Raw genomic sequence first — 13,545 nt, 5'->3', positions numbered from 1 at the left:
CTGCTGACCAGGAACTCACTGGTATATGCACCTGCGGACAGGATCTGATTGGGATGATGAGGCCCTGGGCATGGTGTCACACCAGGAATGTCTGATGTCAGTGTCTGCTGTCAGGTTGACCATGTTTGTCTCTTCCCTTTCCGGGTCAACACTCCATCTCTGCCCATTTCTCTTCGCTGTGAACCTCTACCTCTGTATTTCTCTCCTCTCTCTTGACCCCCCTCAACCTTTTAACTCTCAGTTTCTACCCCAGTTACTCTGTCTCCCCCTCTGTTTCTCTGTCTGTTTCCCATGAAGCAGAGGATCTTCTCTCCCCTCACTGCTTATACACACCAGCTCTGCAAAGCCCTGCTGAGTACAACTTGGAGATGCCAGGATTCTTCTCGCTGGTGGGAAGAGTGAAAGTCCTTGAAGAGCTGGTGGGAGAGGGACACATGGAGAGAAGGGGTGTGCACTAGGTTGCATGGTAAGGACAGGAAGATTTATCTTGGGTTGAGGGTAGATTATTGAGTGTGGCACCCAGAGCGGGTACATTGGCCTCCCTGACCTGACCTGAAATGTCACAATCCACATAAGGATGTACATCAGAGTACATGAGGATGGCCTGAATCTGGCCATGCAGAGTGAGGAGCCTTTGCAATGATGGATCCTGCATATGAACACACACGGTCAGACATGAGAGCAAAGAAGTTGTACTGAAGAACCTGAGCAGGTCTGACATCCCTGTGTCTGGCTATGCTACCCCAGCACAGAGCTGGCCCTGAGGGGTACTGTACCAGATCTGGCCTTACATAGCCTCTGTGAGCAGCAGCCTGGGCATCCTGGGTTCCATGAAACCTCTACCTGGAGGTGTAGTCATTTTGTTAAAGTACTAAAGTGCCAAGTCCAGTAACAACCGAGACCCAAGTCTGTTGTAAAAGCAAAGTGAAACTTTATTAAGCTAGCTCAAGCTAGGTTCCGACCCAGAGTGATCCCTGGCAGCGGATACTCCTTGAGAGATAAGGACCTGTGGCTTCTTAAAGTCATGGGTTTATAAAGACATAGAGGGAGGGGCTGGGTGGTCACAAATCCCTGCTTGCTGAATTCCTGGTGCAGATAACAGTTTCTGGAACATTTTCTCCAGGAGGGATCAAAACTTAGCTTTGAGCAGGAGTTTTAGCAACAGTTCTACTGGTCTGGCCTTCACATTGCTTATCTTTTAGCAACAATTTTACTGGCCTTCCAACCTTTGCATTCCTCTACATTCCCCCCTTTTTCTGTTGAACCCCAATCTCGCGTTCATAGAGAAAGGTCACTTTCTGTGTATAACCGATGATAGTGGTGTGACAACACCAGTGTTTGGACTACTTTTAACCTATCATGCACAAAAGCAAGCAAGTGATTTATTATATAAGGGCCAAAAGTAAGTATTAGCATAAATAAAACTAGGGGACCTCCTAGGGCAGACAGCAGGTTAGTTAACCAAGGAGAATTGTTAAACCAGGATTCAGGTTGATAGTATCAGATTTTTAGTTAACAAAACCTAAGGAACCAGGGTTCCTTAGCTTTTCTTTCACACTTTCATTTGATTAGACCCTCCCGTACCTTAGCCATGGGAATCTCTCACGACCCTGGTGGTCAGCATAGAAGCAGTACTCTTCACCTAAGGCCACACACAGCCCCCATTGTTGGAGAAACAGAAGGTACAGTCCCCATCTGTTTTGGAGTAACATCTAAACGGAGTGAGACACAACATGATTATTGTAACGGAAGTCTTAGCTTTAGTGGATCTGTGGGATTTGGTTGTTTCCTCCATCACCCTGCGTTTCCGCCAGCAGGGTCTTTCTTTAGGCGAGTCGTGTATCTAAGACTTTACTCCATCCACCTTTATGGCTGTGGGTGTGGTCAAAATCACCAAATGCAGGCCCTTCCACTGGGATCCAGAGGTCACTCACTTCTGTTTCCACCAGTCCAGGGCCAGAAGCAAGCAGTTTCTTCACATGTGTGTCTGCTCCATGTGGCCCCTTCAGGTCACCTTCTGATTCTCCATCCTGCTTTCTTCTCCAGACTCCTCTCCATATTCCTCTCTTCTCTGCTCAGCTGCACCCTCCTCCTGGGTGGGGCAGGGAACCTGAACTTCACCTTTTTCAGGGGACCACCCCGTTACAATCCCCCCTTTTGATTTTTATAACACCACATCTATGGTAGCACAGATTTTTAGGGTGCAGTCAGTTACCAACATTGTCCATGAATGTCCAATATGATGGTCATAACTGGAAAACAGTCCATTAGTACATGTGAAAAACAAATAAACAAATTCCTGGTGTATACCAAAATCACAGGAACAAACCAACAAAAAATATTTAAAAACGTTTTTTTTTTGTTTTGTTTTGTTTTCTCAACCTTGATCCCAACTTTATCCAACTATGCACAAGCTATTTACAAATGCAAGCTACATTTTAATCTTTTTTTTTTAAATAAAATCACAGGGTAGAATAATCAAGTAGCAATTTGTTGTTGTTATTGGCCTTGTTTACTACTCCATACAGGATCAGAGTGAACAAATGATACCCAGTCCACACAGTCTTCATGAGCAACATTGGTCTCAGCAGGCTCAGTCTGGAGTTTTTTCTTTTCGAGGTTATGAGGACTTTTTATTTTTCTGGGTCGTCCAGGCCTACTAATGGAGGCAAGCTCCCACACCTTCTTTGGAGGCCTCTGGAACCCTGCAAACAAAGCAGCAGGTTCTCCTTTTCTTGATTCAGCTCTATTTGAAGTTCCTGGAAAATGCCAAGCAAAGTCACTGAAACACATTTCCAATTTCTTTAGGTTAAGCGGACAAAATTCCCTATTGAAGTTATGCAAAAATAGACTCATGAGTAGTAAATTACTACCGTACCGCAATTTTTATACTGTGTTAGTATAAAGGGGAGAGAAAAATGGAAACAAAAGTTAGTTCTGCTGAAAAATATATAACATCACTGCAGATTCTGATTACTTAAAACAAGAAAACTTTCTTTGAGTCAGATGGAGAAAAAAAAAATACCTGTATTAATTCAAACAAAAACTTAGTAAAAATCAGTCTGTTCAGTTTTTTGTAGAAAATTTTCACTGTCAAAATTTTCATCAATTGGAATCACTTGAAGTCTTCTTTTGTAAACAATTTTTTTTAACTGTCAATGCCTTTACTAATTGTCCTTGAGAGAAAGTGACTGTCATTGTTGTAGATGACCTCTATGAGTAACAGAAAAACAAACTTACAGATTTTAAAAAGAATTACCCAGTATGATCAAGACTTACAAGTACATCTAGTTGTTGACAAGACTTAGTCATGTTGATAGTATCAGATTTTTAGTTAATAAAACCTGAGTATAAGAATAACAAGATTACACTACTGATATACTGTATATATGTAGTACATATACTACTGGTATTAAGTAGGAAGTGATTTAAGCACATGGAAATTTTAAATACTTTTCAACATTTAACACGTGTTACAAAATTTTAGCTTTTACAATATAGAGCAGGGTAAACCTGAAAGTTAATTTTACTCACAATAAGGAGCAAAAAACATAGACATGAGTGTCAAGCAATTTTAGACATATTTTGTGAGGACAAAACAAAAAGTTTTTTGCTAAAGAGATAAGCAATTTTACATTTCTGGAAGACTGCTTGGTTTTAAACCAGATTAATTACTTTTTTTGATAAATACCATGAGTCCTTTTTTTTTTAACACACATTTAAACACAAAGATTAAAAAATATAATATTAGAACTTTAAGGCATGCATGCTTTTTGAATTGTTAGATTTTGAACTAGTTTGTTTACCAAATCTTAGATCGTGATCTTTAAACTTGTTTTTGTCAGAATTTATATAGGCACCAGCTTATAATTGACCCTCCGGAGGTAAAACAAGATCTCTTGACTTGTATTAAAATTTTGGCCATGTGCACCAATTTATAAGAGATAGTTATTTTACCAATACTTGTGAAGACACTGAGAAACCTGTTACTGGCTTTATTTTAGTCATTTACCAACTTTTTTTAGATGACACACATCTTTAACAACTTAATTTTTAAATAACTTAGTTTGTTACACCTGATGTTTTAACTTACTCGAGTTTTTCAATGAGATACAAGTTAAAATATTTTACATAGAATCAGTATCCAGTTTTAAACATTATAGAAAACCTAGAACCAAAGACAACAGGTTTTAAGGATAACTAAGATAAGCAGAGAAAACCTAGGAATATTTTAAATTTTTTTTTTTCCAAACCAAACCAGGAACCAGTTTCCCTGAAACAAAAGTACATTTAACTTACAGACCATGGGGACCAAGAGAAGCAATAGAATAAGAACTAATCTGTTAACTAATATAGCACATTATATAATAGACCTTGCCGATTAGTAAGGCCGAAGAAATTTGATCAGACCTTAAAAGTGGAAGACACAGCAAAATCAGAGGTTTTTACTATGGAATAGACCAGGAGACTATATCAAGATGGGAGAAAAGAACCAGTTCCTCTGACTGGGTAGTAGTAGACGTTCCAATGATCCTGTTACAGGGCACCCCAATGTGAACATGTCTGGTTTTATCCCAACCTGGCTGCTCAGCTCCACCCTCATGTCCCAGCCTGCTTCTCCTTGTTATTCATGGGATTAGTAGTTCCAGTACCTGGAGGGGGGGTGGAGTCCATGAAACCTGTACCTGTTACAATCCCAGGACCTGAGCAAAAGTCCAGGCAGCTGCTAGTTGAGAACAATGGGGAGCCCCATACCTATCAGCCAGGGTGGTTAGCACAAAATTGTGTTAGCTTGGCTTAATACAGGTCCGACAACATAACTGCAGTTATCACGCATATAGGCTCAAACAAATTTCAAATTTCAAAAAATGTGGAGTGTTGCTGACAAAATCACAGCTTTCAGTTGTTTTCCTATAAACCTAAGACTTTGGAAATAGAAAAAGTTTGATTAATCACAAGAGTTACATACACACACACACATATTTTCTCAGTGTTTAAGCATTTCCACTAGTTAAAGTCATTCCTGGGATATCCTGTACAGCAAGAGAAAGTAAAAACTGTTAACTTTCAAGCAAAATCAGTCATCTTGTTAGCGACTTTGGGACAGAAGCTGAAAGAGCAAATTCAACATACAAGGTACAGGTTGCACCTCCCCACACAAGGGAGAAACCACACCAACACAGGTATGAAAACTTGGTACAGTATGTCATACGCTATAAAGAGCACTTTCCACAACAGGCCTTCCTCAGCAGGAAGCAGAATCTTAGAATATTGTCTTACACCAGTAATCAAACAGATTTAGAATTTAAATGTAGACAAAATTCACAGCAGCAAACCCTTTAGACTCAAACAATATATTTCCTAATTTTTCTGATCCAGACTTTGCAAAAACTTAAGCTATCTCCAAGAATCTATTAAGGTTACCAGCATTTACCAGTTACTGCTCAGGGCTTATACTCTCTTGGTACCCAAGCGTACATTTGCTAATTTAAACATCACTGTTCCATTGTTGGCTTACAAAACATCTAATACAGAGATCAGGGGTGGTCAGAGTCAAAGTAATCTGCCCTCTGAAAAAAACCATCAGTACCTTTAAAAATGCTAACAAGAGGGCCCTCCCTGATGACACAGTTAAAGCACTGCACTAAAAAGCTAAGCCACTTCCACATGAGTTCAATCCCCACCTGCCCCAGAGGAGATCCACATGGCGTGGCAGACCTCTCCTGACCTGCCTGCTGCTCCCCTCAGCAGTGTACTTTGTTGATCTGCCTGCTCTGCTCCCCACTCTCTCTAGTGAATCCTCTCACCCTCCGCATCTCTGGCCCGTATACCCCTGTTCTGTATGAATAAATAAATAAATCTTTAAAAAAAAAAAAAAGCTAACAAGATCTGCAACACAGCAGAGATCACAAAAGAAATGTCCAAAGTGCTAGCAACTTAACTTTAGAAAATCTTGGGGGGAGCCCAAAATAACAAAAACTTCCAAGTTTCAGAGAAGCCAGCCAAGTGGCCTCAGATGCCATCTTTGATCTGTCCACATGGTCCAACCTACTATCTTTTGAGTAAAACTGCTGCACACACACTGTAGTTTCCTTTTGCTGTCTGTAGCTTCCTGATTTACAAAGGCCATGATAATGGCTGATCGGTTTTCCCGGGGTTTCCAGATCCAGGGGCCTGTATGCTGTTTGAAGGCCTGTAGGAGGCACTCCAGAAAAGCAGCCAGGACTCCTCCCTCCCCTGTTGGACTTTCCCTACCTTTGTCAGATTAGTGGGCTATCCAGAAGCTGCCTGAAGCCCATCAGAGTCTGGCTGCAGTCAAGGAGATGCTTCTTACCTTCTGTCAGATTAAAGTCCCAACTGGGACGGGCAAAGGGAAAAGCTATCAAAGAGGGCAGAGTTGGTGGTAGGCTGGTCGTCTGCCCCCAGGGCACCAATTTCCGGGCGGTGACAATTACTGGTCCCACTCCTCTGTGGCAAACAGGACCTGGAGGAGCTGCTAGCAGTCATCACAGGTCGGCTGGCGGCCCATGGGCCCTCTACCTGTAGCGATAGAGCAGCTGAGTCCAGAGAAGCTGCCCTCATGTCCTGCAGCCCGCTGCCAGGCCCGTTCTTCAGGAGGGGGCTGAAAAGAGCATAGCCAAGCAGGCAGATCCTGGACAAGGTCCTGCTGCAAAAGAATGTAAGGAATCTGGTCTGGGTGGCCCTGTGGAACAACAACCAACTTAACCCTACCAAAGGAGGGGCAGATCAAATGATTTTTTCTGCAGGCCAAAAGGTCGAACAAAGGGTAGTTAGTTTAAACCTTTTGATATCCAAATTAAGGTTGCTGGCTCAGGTTCTAACATCTTTGAAACTGGAGAGGAGTAGATACCTACACTGACACCCCCATACATGAAGGATATACACAAACAAACAGAACAACAAAGACAAATGCACAAAACCAGGAAGCCTTTTTCTGAGGGGAGAGGACATCTCCTCAACCCTCCCGCTGGTGGCCTACAAGCGTGTCTGACTGATCCACTGAGACATAAAAGGGACGCCCAAACAAACACACAGTGAACAGAACACAAATGCAAGACAACACAAGCCAGTTGGACTGACAGACAAAAACCTGCAGGATCTCACCAGTAAGACAATAGGACTGGAATTACATGTTGGTCACACCAGCACTCCTTCCGATTCCTCGTTGCAGGGAGACAGCAAGGTGAACTGCACTTGTGCCTGACCTAGTGGGACATGTCTCAGACATTGAGATAATGTGGAGATGCACAGCAGACAGGGTGGCTGGGTGACTGAAGGAGCCCCCAAATGTTAAAGTATGAAAGTGTCGAGTCCAGTATCGACCAAGACCCAAGTCTGCTGTAAAAGCAAAGTGAACCTTTATTAGCTAGCTCAAGCTAGGGTCCGACCCGGAGTGATCCAACATAGCAGACACTCCTTGAGAGGGAAGGACCCTGGCCTCTTAAAGTCAGGGGTATATAAAGGCATAGTGGGATGGGATGGGCGGTCACAAGTCCCTGCTTGCCGAATGCCTGGTGCAGATAACAGTTTCTGGAACATTTTCTCCAGGAGGGATCAAAACTTATCTTTGAGCAATAGTTTTAGCAACAGTTTTACTGGGCTTCCAGCCTTTGCATTCCACTACAATTTCACATGTCAATCCTAGGAACCCACCATTCCTTCAGGCCAACCAGCAAAATGACTCCTACACTATACTCCTTTCTGAAGTTGACTTGCATGAAGTCATCTATTATTCAGCCATGATCATACATAACTTGATAATCATACATCATCTCTTAGACACTATTCTATCAACAAATTATAGAGCCTGTCCTCCCATTATGTCTCTAATCTTAATAATGACCTCCTCAAGTGTACGTCCATGTATGGACACGGGATAATAACAAGGACAGATGTGTACCTATAAAAAGACATTTTGACCATACTGAAAAAAAGATGACTTGATAGATTTTGCTCCTTTCCCTACTCCACTGTATACATAAAAACAGAAAGAACCCCAAATTATTATTTTGATTTTCACATTGGAGAACTAACTTATAGGCAGAGATGTAGGATGAGAGGATTCACCAGAGGCAAACAGGGAGTGGAGGATGTTGATTCCCTGAAATATACTGCCAAGGAGAGCAGCAGATGAGAGGGAGGCCTGCTGGGCCCTGTGTGTAGGACATGGCCATGATCCCACTCAGGACCAGAGTAGTCTCACTGAGATGTAAATACTAAGACATGCAGGAAGACTGAAGACGCAACATTTACATATAGGATGTGTCCTCTCTCTGTCTAATTGGGTAGTCACTAGAATAAGTATTTGGTCCTTCCGGGTTCCTTACCTGGAACCCCCCAGGCATGTTTAGGAACGGGGGCAGCAGGCCTGTGGGGGTTGTAGGGACTGAAGGCCTGGACACTTAGTGATTTGTCCACAGCATTTCCTGGTTAGATGATGTTCTGCAAGTCCATAGTGTGGAGGAGCTGGACAGCAAAGGGAATGGACGCCAGAATGATACGGGGTGCCCAGGGCACGAAAAATAGCCAACAACAAGTCCTAGATAGGGTCCCGGTCACTTTCTGAGTTCTTCTCCGAATGGGCACATGGCAAGACTACTCAGGCTCGGACAAAAACATTGGGGATTATTTAACAAACCAGGGAAAATGAAAGACTTTTACAGGACAAAATGGCACATCACTGTACCCAAAATGTGTCCAGTGTTTTAAAGACAAACAAAAAACCTAAACTAAAATGGCTTCTTACTGCCTGAGACCTGGAGCACATGGCAACCAGAGTCCCAACTCACAAACACAACATACACAACTGATACTTCCAGGCTGCTGAGAAGACCCACACAGCAAAGACTAGCCACACTCCACCATCAGCAGCAGCAGCTCATTGGCCTTTCCATGGTCACACTCAGAGCTAGGGGAGGTGCAGGGTCCCCATCTCCCCTTCCCTGCCAGACTGAAACAGCAGCAAAAGCAGCACAATGTCCGTCCCTGGGCTATATGCAAAGTCTCCAAATTTCTCCTCTCTGCAGGTGGCTTTGGAAGCCTCTCTGATCCTCAGAGACCACAACATCCTGCTGGAAGATCACAACTGTGGGCAGAGATAGCTAACCCGGAAACTCTGAATGGGGAAACCAGGACGATGGCAAAACACTGATTTTCAAAAGCAAAACCAGGGGCCGCTTCTGTAGTCCTTACATTCTGAATCAGAGTCACCACCACCCACCAATAAATACTTTGCTGACTTTTCCCTCGTCCCCTGTCCCTAAACAGCAGCCCCCAAGGGGCATCACCTGGGGCAGATTTGGGCTTCAAGCCCCAGTTACAGAAGGGCAGACACTTGGGTGAATAAAATCAAACTTCATTTACATTTCAACAGTGAACTAGATACCTTAGAAGAAATTGAACAAAAACTAAACTTCATTCAAATAAAGCTTTTCAACTAAAAGAGAAGAGTTCAGAGTTTGTGGTTACTGACCATGAGGTGGAAATGAAGCAAGAGTCATGACAGGGAAATGAGTAAGGAGAAATTTGGATCAGAAGTGTTGAGTCAGGGGGACAGGAAAAATGGGGGACCGGGGCTGGGTCCATTAGGGGTGATGACAGGTGAGCCCATACATTGTATTGCAGGGTCTCTGCAGTGCCTGTTTGCTGGCAGGGCTACCTTAAGTAGCACCTGCTCACAAACATGCTGACCAAGAATTGGGGAGTGTATGGACCTGAGGACAGGATCTGATTGGGATGACGAGGCCCCGGGCATGGGTGTCCACACCAGGATGTCTGATGCCAGGGCGACACGTTTGTCTCTTTCCTGTCCGGCTCAACACTGGCTCTCTGCCCATTTCTGTCACTATAAACTGCTACCTCTGGATTTCTCTTCCCTCTGTTTGCCCCCTCAACCTACTATATCTCTCAGTTTCTACACCACTTGCTCTGTCTCCCCCTCTGTTTCTCTGTCTGTTTCCCAGGAGACAGAGGATCTTCACTCCCCTCATTGCTTACACACATCTGCTCTGCAAAGCCCTGCTGAGAACAGTTGGAGATGTCAGGGTCCCTTTGGCTGGTGGGCAGAGTGAAGGCCTTGAAGAACTGGTCATAGCCATATTCAAAACACAGATCATCTCACCATCAGATTAGATGTTCTTCTGGGGCTGGTTAGTGCCTTATTTTCCTCTCTAAAAGGAGGAAATAATACTATAAAGTGCTTAGGATCCTGCCTGGCACACAGGGGTGCTCAGTAATAATTGCCGTCATTACCATCATAATAATGTATGACAACAATACCATGACCAGGCCCCTGGATCTTAAAGCCTGCGAAGGCACAAGTCAGGGGCACAACAATCATGTGATGAATAGGTGATTTTGCAGAAAGCCACGAGGATCCCAGAGTTACTGAACTAACGGATGCAGTTTAGGAAGCAATGGGGTACCATAGAGGCAGTAGCTCTATCAGCCCTCTGTGGTCAACTTACCTGACACTGCCCAATAGCCTGGTATTCCCTTTCACTTCAGACTCCAGGAAGGGAAGAATGGAGCCCTGTTTTTGGTATTTTTCCTCTTATGCTATTTCCACTATTAAATAAGTTGAGGTTTCATGAAAAGTCTTCACCCTTCATTGACTACCTCATCTCCCCTCAATGCCATGTTCGCTCACTATACCACCAGGTAATGAGAAGGGGACTAATTAGGATTGCACCATCAGCACACTAACTAGGCTTCAGGCACAGAATTCCAATGATGGAGCAACAGGCCATTCCACACATGCCACCACCAGCTCTTCTTTGGCATATAAAATGGTTTATTAAGACAACAAATATATCTGTTCACTTCCATTTCCATACACGAACAAAGACCACATGCTAATGCAGAGAATCCCAGCATTTTTGGCCATGGCAACTACCTTCTTCCTCCCCTTCCCCTTCGGAGAATCTTAGTGCATCATGAAAGCGGTATCTGAAAACTTAGCATGCACTGAATTGATGTGATAAAAGCAAAACACCACTAGAAAAATACTTAATATATTGTCTCTACCTTAGCTTCTATAAGCTGTAGGTAAATGAATTAGTCAGGCTTTTTGTGCCATAGTCTCTGTGGCTTTCATCGTGTTAATGCAGAAGGTGCACTGGGAGTGTGGGTGTGGGTGTACACGTGCCTGACTATGGACAGCTGGAGCAAGGGTGCGCATGCGTGTGTAAGTGCACACCTGCGCCTTGAGGCTGGCTAAAAGCAGAAAAGAGCAGCGTGACTGCAGAAGAGGCAACACCATGAGATGGTGAGAGAGAATGTTAGAGAGCCCAGAGAAAGATCATAATGATTTTCCGGGTCCAGGATATCCCCCCAATCCCTAGCCTCTCTGCACCTGGCTGCCCTATTACATAGGTTTATTTCCCCTAGTATAGGTCTTAAATAGAGCCCCTCCTGGTTCCTTTTGGAGTGAAAAAAAAAAAAAAAAAAGACACAAAGCAGGCCCTCCCATGCAGCGGGTTAAAGCACAGCACTAAGAAGCTCAAGCCACTTCCGCATGAGTGCGATCCCCGCCTGCCCCGGAGGTGACCCACATGGCGTGGCAGACCTCTCCTGACCCGCCTGCTGCTCCCCTCAGCAGTGTACTTCATTGATCTGCCTGTTCTGCACCCCACTCTGTCCCTGGTGAATCCTCTCACCCTCTGCATCTCTGGCCTGCACTCCAGTTTTGTATGAATAAATAAATAAATCTTTAAAAAAATTGGAATTAGTGACATTCAAGAAGCTGAGAAACAGGGTGTGTATAGGAAGTCATTGGAGGGATAATTTGAATGATCGGAGAACATCCATCTATTGGGACCATGTTTAAGCTAAGTACTAAATTCCATGAAGGAGCCAGCTAAAGAACTGCCTGGAGAAAAGCTGGGAAAAGGCCTCAAGGTGGACATCAACCTGGAAATTTCAAGGCGCGCGCACACACACACACACACACACACACACACGCTGTGGTGGAAACAGGAAGTAGGGTAAAGTGGGTGAACTCGAGTCCTGGAGCCGCAGCAGCTTTCTCAGGTTTTAATGACCTTTCTACATCATTTACAGTGAAGCAACCAGGTACAGTGCAGATAGGAGGTGGAGCCAGGAGGCTGGCAGGCCTCTTCGCTAGAGGCAAATCTTTACTCTTTGGGCTCTCTGATGTTCTCTTGGGGTTTCTCCACCACTTGCCACTGACACTGCCCTTATATGCTCAGTCATGCCCAATCATGTATACCCACACCATACTCAGAGGTGTCCACCATCAGGCATATTTGTCCCAAGCTAATGCCTAGTGCATTCAAGGCCACAGGTGATTGCCATAGAAGCCAAATGGTGCAAAAGCCAGCAATCTTCAACTTCATTTATCCTACACACACGTCACATATACACACACGTACAAACACACCCACAGGTAGTATGGCCTACATGTTAAGGACATGATGGGTGACTAGTATTTGCATAGCATAGATTGTCAGTCAGGTTCAGATTTAAGAATTTGTAAGCCAAGTAGGAAGGTTGGATTTTAGTCTAAGTGAACAGAAAGCAACTGGAAGAGTTTTAGCAGAAGAACAACATGATCTGATTGTTCTTTGAAATAATTCACTTTGTCAGGAATGTGGATGGTGAGAGTGGAAGCAGGAGACCCAGAGGAATCAGTACTCTAGTGAAAGATAATGTTGCCCTGGACTGGGATGATTCTAGTGAAGCTGGAGGGAAGGGAGCAGCAATTGTTTAGAAATCAAGCTGATTAAGTTTGATGAATACGGAGAAAGAAGGAAAAGGGGAAACCAGGTGATTTCAGTTGGTTTAATTTGAACCACCTGGTGGGTGATGGTGCCATTTACTGACATGGAAGAAGTCTGGGGGTGGGGTAACATGTTAGCTCCATGTTGAGTAAGCACGTGGTATGAACCGAAGGAGCAATAAGAAGCACAGTGCTTAAGATAAAGATCTGAGTGTCACTTGGCATAGTGACGGACAAAATAACTCGAAGAGAGCAGGGGTTCAGAAGAACGGGAATGTAGTTTTGGGAGAGGCTGGTGAGATAGGAGAGAAAAGAACTGAAGCATGATGTCCTTGAAGCCAGGAGAAAAATGTGTCTTAAGCACGGGATTAGGAACTACCCAGAGAGCCACTGTCTAGAGAAAAATCAGGACAGATAACTGACAAGCAAGGAGATCACAGGTGACCTTCCTCGTGAAGGGCACAAAAGCCTGATGGGGTGGGCTAAAGACAGAGCGGGAGAACCTCGAAACGGCTGATTGTAATCACCATTTCCTGATGAAAAAGACTCAGAAAGGTCAACTGCCTCCATCAAGGGCGATGCCAGTGGGGACATACTAGACCCAGAGTCCAAAAAACAATTTGCTACATGGATCAGAGGCTGCAAGGGATACATTGAAGAAATATATGCAACTCCTCGAAAACCATAATAAACCAAAGCTGCACTCTAAGGAGCCCTCGATTCCAAACCTTTTGCAATTCTCTCACTTCTCTTTTAAAGAGAATAACAATTCTGGCTAGAAAAAA

This window comes from Condylura cristata, unplaced genomic scaffold (assembly GCF_000260355.1).
Source record: "Condylura cristata isolate star-nosed mole 26May11 unplaced genomic scaffold, ConCri1.0 scaffold00037, whole genome shotgun sequence".
NCBI classification, from domain to species: Eukaryota; Metazoa; Chordata; class Mammalia; order Eulipotyphla; family Talpidae; genus Condylura; species Condylura cristata.
This window is presented reverse-complemented; position numbering follows the sequence as displayed.